Below are 9040 nucleotides of genomic sequence, written 5' to 3'. Positions count from 1 at the left end.
TGGGCTTTTTTGCAGTAGCTGGGCACCACGAAAAACATGTGTGAGTGGGGGCAGAAAAACTAGTGGGCATGTTCAGGGCAAAGGAGGGAGGGGTGGCTACGATGAACATGCTTTAGACCCAGGATCCAAACATCTGAACTTAGTCCTGGCCTGCACTTGGGGGCTGTACGCAAGATTTAATTTATCTGGCCTCGGTTCCTCTAGAGTGGGGAAGGGGGGGGGAGGGGCAGAGGCTGGCCTCTCCGACCACCCTGCACAGCAGCCCCTCCTGCAGGTTTGCTGAGACACTGCAGGAGCGACAGCTTGACAAGCTTGGAAGGAGAAACTTGTACAGCTGGACGTGACCTTGGTGATGGTGGCTCTTAAATGAGAGTGTAGGTCAGAATCACCCGGGCTGCGTGTCAACAGATGGGTCAGCTCCAGGGTCACCCGCCCCTGGAGATTCAGGCACACTCAGGGCTACCTTTGTCCCTGCACAACACTCCACGGGATGCTAATTTCCCAGTTTTGTCCAACCCTCTCAGATCGGGGAGTCAGAAGCCTGTCAGGGCCGAGTTGGTGCCCAGCCGAAAAGGGACACCTGTCACCTCTCCCCACCCCCGTCTAATGAGGGGACTCCCAACAAGACGGCTGTCCGTTTTCTTCTCTCCCTTTCCACTCGCCTCAGCCCGTCTCCCAGAGCCTGTAAGAGGGTGTTGAGTTCCAAAGATCCCCAGACCCAAGATGCAAAGCTGCAGCTCCCAGAGTAGCTGGTCTGAGGGGCCCGGGGCCCAGGGCCCGGCTGTCCTGGTCAGCTGGCCGGGCCTCATGGCAGTCGTCAGCAGCCCCTGCTGGGCCGTCACCACAGCAAGACCCCAAGACCATTAGGTCAGGCACATCACTTGATCCTTGACGCCCCCTCATGCCTTTCTGTCCAAAGCATCACACGGCAGCAACATCTGGAAGCTTGCCAGAAACGCAGAATCACGGGCTCACCCCAGATGCTAGCAAGGATCGGAAGTGATTTACCTGTGAGCCCATTAACATTGGAGAAGCTGTGGCGGGGGTGGGGGGGGTGGGGGGGCACTTGGGGGGCTCAGTCGGTTAAGCGCCAGACTCGTGATCTTGGCTCAGGTCACTATCTCACGGGGCCTGAGATCGAGCCCCGGGTCTGCCTCTGTGCTGACACTGTGGAGCCCGCTTGGGATTCTCTGTCTCCCCCTCTCTCTGCCCTCCTGCCCACCACCCAAATAAATAAATATTTAAAAAAAAATTTTTTTTTGAGAAGCTCTGGTCTCTGCCTCCTGGGCTGGCTCTGAGTGGTCCTCTCCCACCCCACGCTCAGAGTAAAGTAGGAAGGGAAGGGAGGGGAGGGGGGAGGAGGGAGGGCAGAGGCAAGAGGAGGAAAGGAGAAGAAAGGGAAGGAGGAAGTTGGTTGGTCTGTTGGGAGGGATGACTGGAAGCAGGGGGGAGAGGGGGAGGGGGAGAGAGAGAGGGGAAAGGGGGAGAGGGAGAGAGGGGGAGAATTTTGACGCCTGGCTTACCGCAGTCACGTGACACACGGGTTCTTCTTTCCCCTTTCCCCCCAGGTCAGCTTTGATGACGTAAACTAGGACCAGAGCCTGGGGAATGTAAGAAGCTTGACACCGAAGGCCTCTTCCGTTCGCCTCCCACGTCCAAAAAATGGCGGCCTCGTCCGTTCCTGTAAGAGCTGGGAGCTCAGCGGATCGCGCGTGGTTCGCGGTCACACCGCGGTCTGGAGCCGGAACACCATGCAACTAACAGAAACCCTCCCGTGCTCGGCTCGGCTTCCACCTTTCAGGGGAAAACAAGTACTGGGAACACAAATTCGCACCTGGGATTAATCCTTCCCTCTTTCTGTAACACTCAGAGCGCCGCCGGGGCTGGGGGCTGGGCACAGGCACCTTTGCCCTGTGCTCAGTGCTCCGAGGGGGTTGGGGGGGTCGGTGGCGGCGGGGTGGTGGGAAGGGACTTGGCCGGGACGGCAGGGTCTCCAGGCGCCAGGCCGCGTCATCCTGGCTGCTGCCTACCCCTGGGCTTGATTTCTTGGCCCACGCACTGGGGATTAAAATCCTAGAGCCTCTTCAGTAGAGTCGTCGTTGCGAAGATTAGGACTTTGGGGGACTGCTCACCTGGCAGCCGCTCGACAGGACCCGGCGCCTTTCTGAACTCGTGCACGCAGTTGTCTTTGCACGAGGCCAAGGGCACCCCGGGCTGGCCCCAAGGCCTGAGACCTTGGCTCTGCTAGGAGGGCTTTGATGACGCCCCTCTCCGGGTCTAACACCTGCAGGCGCCGGGGGTGCTCCCCCCCCCCCGGGGGATCCCAGCAAAAGTTTTCCTGCTCTCAAGCGACCCCAGGAACCAACCGCGAACGTCAGCATTTCAGGGGGGCCTGGAGAGCCGCAGCCCTTAGCCTCTTCCCTTTTAGGAAACACAGCGCCACCTCTTGGACGAGAGCCGCACTGACTCGGCTGGGCTGTTGCTGTGATTCCCTCACCCGAACCCTCTTCCCGGAGAACCGGTCTTCGCTATTTCCTTGTAAGGGCCTGGCGGACACGTTTATCCCCCTCTCTTCCACCCCAACCGCTCCTGCCTAGTTTCTCTGGGTCTTTGACCGGTACCTTCGAGGGAGTTTTCGTCCTCGTTTCTAATTTTATAGCTCAGTTCAAAGCTTCAAAGGCTGATTCTCTAGGAGGATTATGTTCAGCCCCGTAACACGAAGGGTTTCTCCTTCCTACACCTTAGCAGCGGCGGGCGGGGGGAGCAGAGCAGTCAACGTCCTGCCCTCTGCTGCCAGGCTGCCTGTGTCCCGATCCCTCTCCAGCCGTGTGACCTTGGGCAAGCTACTTAACCTCTCTGTGCCGCCGTTTCCTCATCCGGAAAACAAAGCCGCCGGCAGAAGCCAACACCGACGCTTGTGGTGGCATTAGGTGAGTCAGTGCCTGTGAAGCACTTAGAAGAGGCCCGTGGCGGACCGAGAACTGAGTGTTTGCCACCGAGGGGTTTCAGGGGCCGCGTTCCCTCCTACGACGCTTACCAGGCGGGAATATGGTTTCGCTTGACCTGTCGGGTCACCCACCAGGCCAGTGTTGGTGCAGAAGGCGCTATGAAAGCAGTTAGGGCCACGCTCGGGAAGGCATATTGGTAACACACAGACTCGGTGATTTGCAGCCTCAGTTTTAGAAGCGCCGCACCCACTGTGAGCCCCCCGGGGCCGTGACTGTCGGGGGGGGGGGGCCCCCGTGTAGAGGGAGCACCTACCTGGCCCTCCAGACACAAGCGCTCAGCTCATGTGTGCTTCCTTCGCCAGCTCCTTTAAGAAATGTTTAGTATAACAGGACATTTCAGGGCAACTGGCACTCAGAACACTCTCTTCCTTTTGCTCCAGTAAGAACGCACATGCGCACGTTTTCCCTATGAAGGCCGAGCCGTTTTTCGTGCGCCGTATCGGAGAAGGAGATGAAATAATAAACGGGTCTTTCCCAACCCAACTCAGTGGGGTGAGTGGCTGGCAAGGGTGATGGGGAGTCTGGCTCTGAACCTCACGATGTTTTACAGCAAAGGAATGTCTCCCTGTGGCGTCAAGCACCACACGTGGACTTGTTCTCCAAACGGCAGCACATCCGACCGAGGGGCGGAGGAAGCAGAACCCCCCCTTCACAGACTCTGCTGGGGCCGGGACACGTACTGCACCGCGCGTGCGACCGACTCGGGCGGTCACAACCGGGGATCACGCCTGTGTGCTCTGACCCTGGATCCACCAGGAAGGCACTTCTCTGCTGCTTCTCGGGAAACACGACCCTGACCGTGGCCCCCGGCACCTGACGCCTCCCTCTTGTGATGCGGGATCACACACAGCCCCCATGCCGGACGGATTCGAATGCACACCCAGGGATCACGCCCGTGTCGGGGAAGTCAAAGCCGGGACAGAGTCTGTAGGAGGCTCCCAGTTTCCATGACTCTTGTGCCCGGACCCCGGGGGCCACCAGGGGGTCTGCTGGCCCAGAGCTCCCAGCGCTGGCTCTTCTCGGGGGACCCGCTCCAAATTCTGGAAAGGACGGTTCCGGGGCATCAGCCCATGACACACACAGACAGGTGGACACGCACATGTGGACACGCACAGAAACTCACAACACACAACATACATACACACACGCACACAGGGAAACTCAACACACACACACAGGCACAGAGGGACTCAGACACACACAGAGACAATACACACATGGGCACACACAGACACAACAGACACAGCACGCACACACAACTCACACACACACGGACATTCAAAAAGGGCAGTGTGTGTCCACAGGCTCCATCCCAAGTGTCCCCCCAGGCCCTGCCCAGGCTGGCGGGGGCACCTGCACGCAGCACTCCGGCCTCTGCAGATCTTGCGTTTTCCAGAGTTGGGAACAAACCCTGGGCTCCCTGATGAGCCCCGATGGCCGGGCCACCCACCAAACTTCTGCCCCTGGTCTAAAACAGACCCAACAGACCCGAGCTGTCACGTGAGGACAGATGAACATGGGGAGGGGAGAGAGGCAGTCTGTCGGAAGCAAGAGCTTGGACATGAATTCCTTTGGTAAACTGCTTACATCCTGGTGAAGCCCCGGGTTTGTCACAAGGACCCCTGGGGACGAGACAGATTTCCAGGGCTTCCAGGTGTCTCCCTCTTCACAGGGCAGCTGTGGGCAGGAGGGACAGACGTCTTGACGCACGCGCGCTGGCCGTTGCAGGTCAGCAGACCTGTTTCCCCGAGGCCAGGGGACCAATCGGGATGTTTGGGGTTGAAGGCGGGAGGCTTCGGTGGAGGAAGTGTCCCTGGGGCCGGTGCGGTGATGTAGGCGTCCAGAGGGGTGCCCGTGGGGTCCTGAGCCGGGTGGCGCGGGCTGGGGCTGCAGGGCCGGGGCCTGGAGCTGCGGGAGCTGCCGCTGACCTGGGCCCCGGGGGGGACGCAGGCCAGAGGGAGCGCGCCTGCTGGGAAGGAGGCTTAGGCAGGCCGCGCTCCGGTTCCCGCAAGAGGGAGCCCTGCGGCCGGGGGATGGCCACGAGAGCCCCTTGCCCGGTGTCTCCCCCGTGTCCCCTAAGTCGGATCGTGTGACTGGCGCCCGCTTCAAGCTCTGCTGCCGGGTCTAATCCCCACCGCGGCAGGTGCACGGCCCACGACCTCAGGGCCTCCTCCTCCGATGATACGTTAGGCCCAACCTCTGGAAAACAGGGCCAATATTACACGGTTTTCCTAAGAACCTGTAGGGTATATTTTCAGCCAGGCTATACATTCGATGAACATTTAGAGTCTGACTCTATAATTCATTACATTTATAACTGAGGCTCCCTCTGTCCCCAGACCCAGGACAGCTGCGCCTCAGCTTAAACGTCCACAAAAAGGAGCTTTGGTGCTTCGGGAGCGTCGGGAGATGACCCAACAACTGGCTTCTACGTTCCGGAGGGACAAGTGAAGCCTCAAAGAGAAAGCGTTCCAAGTTAGGAAGGCAAAGGAGGCAGGACTCGGCCTTGGTCCCCTGCGGAAGCGGCGACGCACGTGGCTCCAGCGCCCCCTGGTGGCACGACGGGGTTGGCCCGGCGCTGCGGAGCCCAGCGGCAGGTGCCGGGGCGCAGTAGGGAGAGAGGGACACACAGACACACAGGTGGACACATGCAGACACACACAGACACACAACGGTCCAGACAAGATACATACACGTGGACACGTGGAGACACACACACAAACACAGTAACATAGACACAGATACACGCATCTGGACACACACACAAAGACACGTGAAAACACACAGACATGCACACAGGGATACATACGGGGATACATACAGACACACACACACACACACACATTCAGAAAGAGAAGTGTGTGTGCCCACAGGCTTAATCCTGTCTCTCCCCAGGCCCCGCCCAGGCTCTCAGCTGGGGGACGCGGGGTGGGGGGCGGTGAGCCCAGCACACTGTCCACCCCCAGATCTTGGTGCATTCTAGAGCGCAGGAGAAACGTTACACTGATGAGCCCTGATGGCCAACGTGCCTCATCAAGGTCCTGGCCTGGTCTAAAATAAAGAGTCCCTTTTCTGCCAACCTCAGATCAGGATGGGGGGCAGGGGGACAGTCCCACGAGGGGGACGTGGGGGTGGACGCTCCCACTGTGAGCCAGGGCGGCTGATGGTTCACATTCCCATCTCTGCCCGCCCAGCCCTTATCAGTGGCCACGACAGAAGCTCCCGGGGACAGGTCACCCCCCACATTCCTATAGTGCTTCCTGCCAAAGGCCGGGAGCGGCTGGGCTGGTAAGTCCCCTTGTAGGGGAGCGATGACAGTCCACCCCTCACCTAGCCTGGTTCACCCTGTGGGAGCTGATGTGGACGAAGTTTCAAGAGGCCAGGGAAGGACAGGATCTAGAAAAGATAAAGGGAAACAGACAAACAGCAAGCAGCAAGTGCCACACGTCTGATCGTCCTGACAGCTGCAGGGAAGGACGCTGGTCTCATCTGGCAGGAAGCCTCGGCGCTCAGGCCTGGGTGTGAATCTCGTATTTCTGAGCTGTGTGACCTTGGGCAGGCCGCCTCACCTCTCTGAGTCCCAGCTTCCTCCTCCACAAAATGAAGATTGTAAGAGTGCCTGACTCCTCATGGAGAGCCGATGGGCCAGCAGGATGTGTTTACCCGAGTAACAGCAGGCTTTCCTTTGGCAGCCCACCCTGCCGACCACACGTGGAACAGACGTGGAGCGGAACAGACTTCCCCCGGAAAGGAATGTGGGCCTTGCCTTGTCACTCGAAGGGAGACAGGAGGCGGAGCCGCATAACACACAACCCAGCTAAATACACCTAAACATCTTCAAAGCCTTTAACCCGCTTATCTTGCTAAAGTCCACAGAGCAGGCAGCCCCAACCTCTCCTCTCTCTCCAGCGTTGCTTCACAAATACTTTCCTTTCCACGCGCTCTCAGCCCCCCTCCCCTCCCGGTTCTTAGCCTTCCCTGTCCATTCAGTGCACCCGAAAAACTTGTAAAGGGACCAGCCCCCGGATCCCACCTCAGATGGGGGCAATTGGAATTTCCGGAAGCTGGGTCTGGGTATCAGGAGTTTTTAGATGCCCCGAGGTGATGTCAAACGTATGTAGGGTTGAAATCCTTACTACAAATATTTTCAAAACTGCTCCTTTGAAACACGCATCCATTTACCACTTCTGGCCTCTGCTGATTCTCCTCCGGGTGTCCAAGGTTACTGATGGCAGTGTTACTTGGGTAACCAACAGGTTGGCAAAAGTCAAAAATTCCTTAATAGAGAAGTCACGTAAAATATCGTACGTCCAAGCCTTGGAATATCATGCTGCTATGAAAACAAACCAGGAAGCTTTCATGGAAACGGAATGCCTCTGGGATACATTTTTTTAAATGTTTATTTATTTTTAAGAGAGGGAGAGGGAGATTGAGAGGGGCAGAGAGAGGGGGGACAGAGGATCCAAAGTGGGCTCTGTGCTGACAGCAGTGAGCCGGATGCGGGGCTCAAACTCACAAACCACGAGATCATGACCTGAGCCAAAGTCGGATGCTTAACGTACTGAGCCACCCAAGTGCCCCTCTGGGATGCATTTTTAAGTGGAAAAGGCAGAACACACAGCAGTGTAAAGGGAATGTATTCTGCTATATTTCATATAAAAGGTAAAGGAAGATAGAATTTTATATTCATGGTTTTTTGATTTTAAGAAAATACACAAGGGGTGCCTGGGTGGCCCAGTGGGCTAAGCGTCCAACTTCGGCTCAGGTCATGATTTCACTACTCCTGAGTTCAAGTCCCACGTTGGGCTCTGCGCTGACAGCTCGGAGCCTGGAGCCTGCATCGCATTATGTGTCTCCCTCTCTTTCTCTGCCCCTCCCCTGCTCACACTCTGTCTCTCATTCTCTCAAAAATAAATAAACATTAAAAAAAAATTTTTAAATAAAATAAAGTAATAATGTTTTTAAATGAAAGGTTGGAAATTAGGAGGTCGGCCTCTGTAACAGTTGCCTTTAATATTTCAGGGAGATGGCAAACTTCAGGGATTTGATGAAAGAAACGGACCATCTCACCAGAAAAATTTATAAATGCAAGGGATTTTGCTAATGCAATTTAGAGGTTACCCAGCCCCAGCTATGGATCTCCGCTCTATGGAAAAGTCCGGAAATCATCTGCACTTTCCGAGAGCTTTCCTGACCTGGCATGAAGTGGGCCCGGTGCAGACCTGCACCTGTGGGAACAGCAGCGTGTGCCCTGGGGGGAGGGATCTCGCGATAGCTCTGCCCTGGCAGTTCCCTCACTACCCTTTGGGTAACAGCTCCTCCCCGCCCCCATCAAAGATCGGAGTGTGAACCAACCCTACTTTTAGGGCACATGGCTCAGACTGGCCTCTCTCCGGCAGCAGTGATGGGTTTGGGGGTGGACGTGTGACCGAAGTCAGGGAATAATTCCAGTTAGTCCTCTTGTAAATATTGGAAAAAAGAAGTGCTTTCAAAAAAAAATTAATGTTTATTGATTTATTTTTGAGAGAGAGAGAGAGACAGACAGACAGAAAGAGAGCAAGTGAGGGAGGGGCAGAGAGAGAGGGAGACACAGAATCCGAATCAGCACAGGGCCCAACGTGGGACCTGAACTCATGAACTATGAGATCATGACCTGAGCCAAAGTCGGACACTTAACCGACTGAGCCACCCAGGTGCCCCAAGAAGTGCTCTTCCTTTGGAGTGGCTGAAAGGCCGTGACGCAAGCCAGTGAGTCTTAACCAGGGACGACTTTGTCTCTCGTGGGCTCACCGGAAATATGTCTACAGATCTTGTTGGGGCTAAGGGGCAGCATGACTGGCATCTGGTGGGGAGAGGCCAAGGATCCTGCTGACCACCTACAGTGCACATGACGGCCCCCACACCAAAGAATTTTTTGTCCCAAAATATCAATGGTAGTGGAGCTTAGAGATCTGGAAGCCCGGAGTTTGGTTTGGGCAACTACCTTGATAGGATGTAAAATGAGCCCACCCGACACTGAGGCCGACGGAGAG

At 56.6% G+C, this 9040-nt stretch overlaps 1 long non-coding RNA gene across 1 annotated transcript; it reads right to left on the bottom strand.

Annotated features, from left to right (window-relative positions):
* Window positions 1–1530: 1530 nt before the first annotated feature.
* On the bottom strand, window positions 1531–6716 carry LOC121036541 (uncharacterized). The gene is made up of 3 exons (XR_005793377.1): window positions 6578–6716; window positions 3262–3313; window positions 1531–1794 (listed from the first exon to the last, which is right to left on the bottom strand). It is a non-coding gene; the product is annotated as an uncharacterized LOC121036541 (long non-coding RNA).
* Window positions 6717–9040: the final 2324 nt, after the last annotated feature.

Source organism: Herpailurus yagouaroundi, unplaced genomic scaffold (genome assembly GCF_014898765.1).
Source record: "Herpailurus yagouaroundi ecotype Mexico unplaced genomic scaffold, PumYag 162, whole genome shotgun sequence".
NCBI classification, from domain to species: Eukaryota; Metazoa; Chordata; class Mammalia; order Carnivora; family Felidae; genus Herpailurus; species Herpailurus yagouaroundi.
This window is presented reverse-complemented; position numbering and strand designations above follow the sequence as displayed.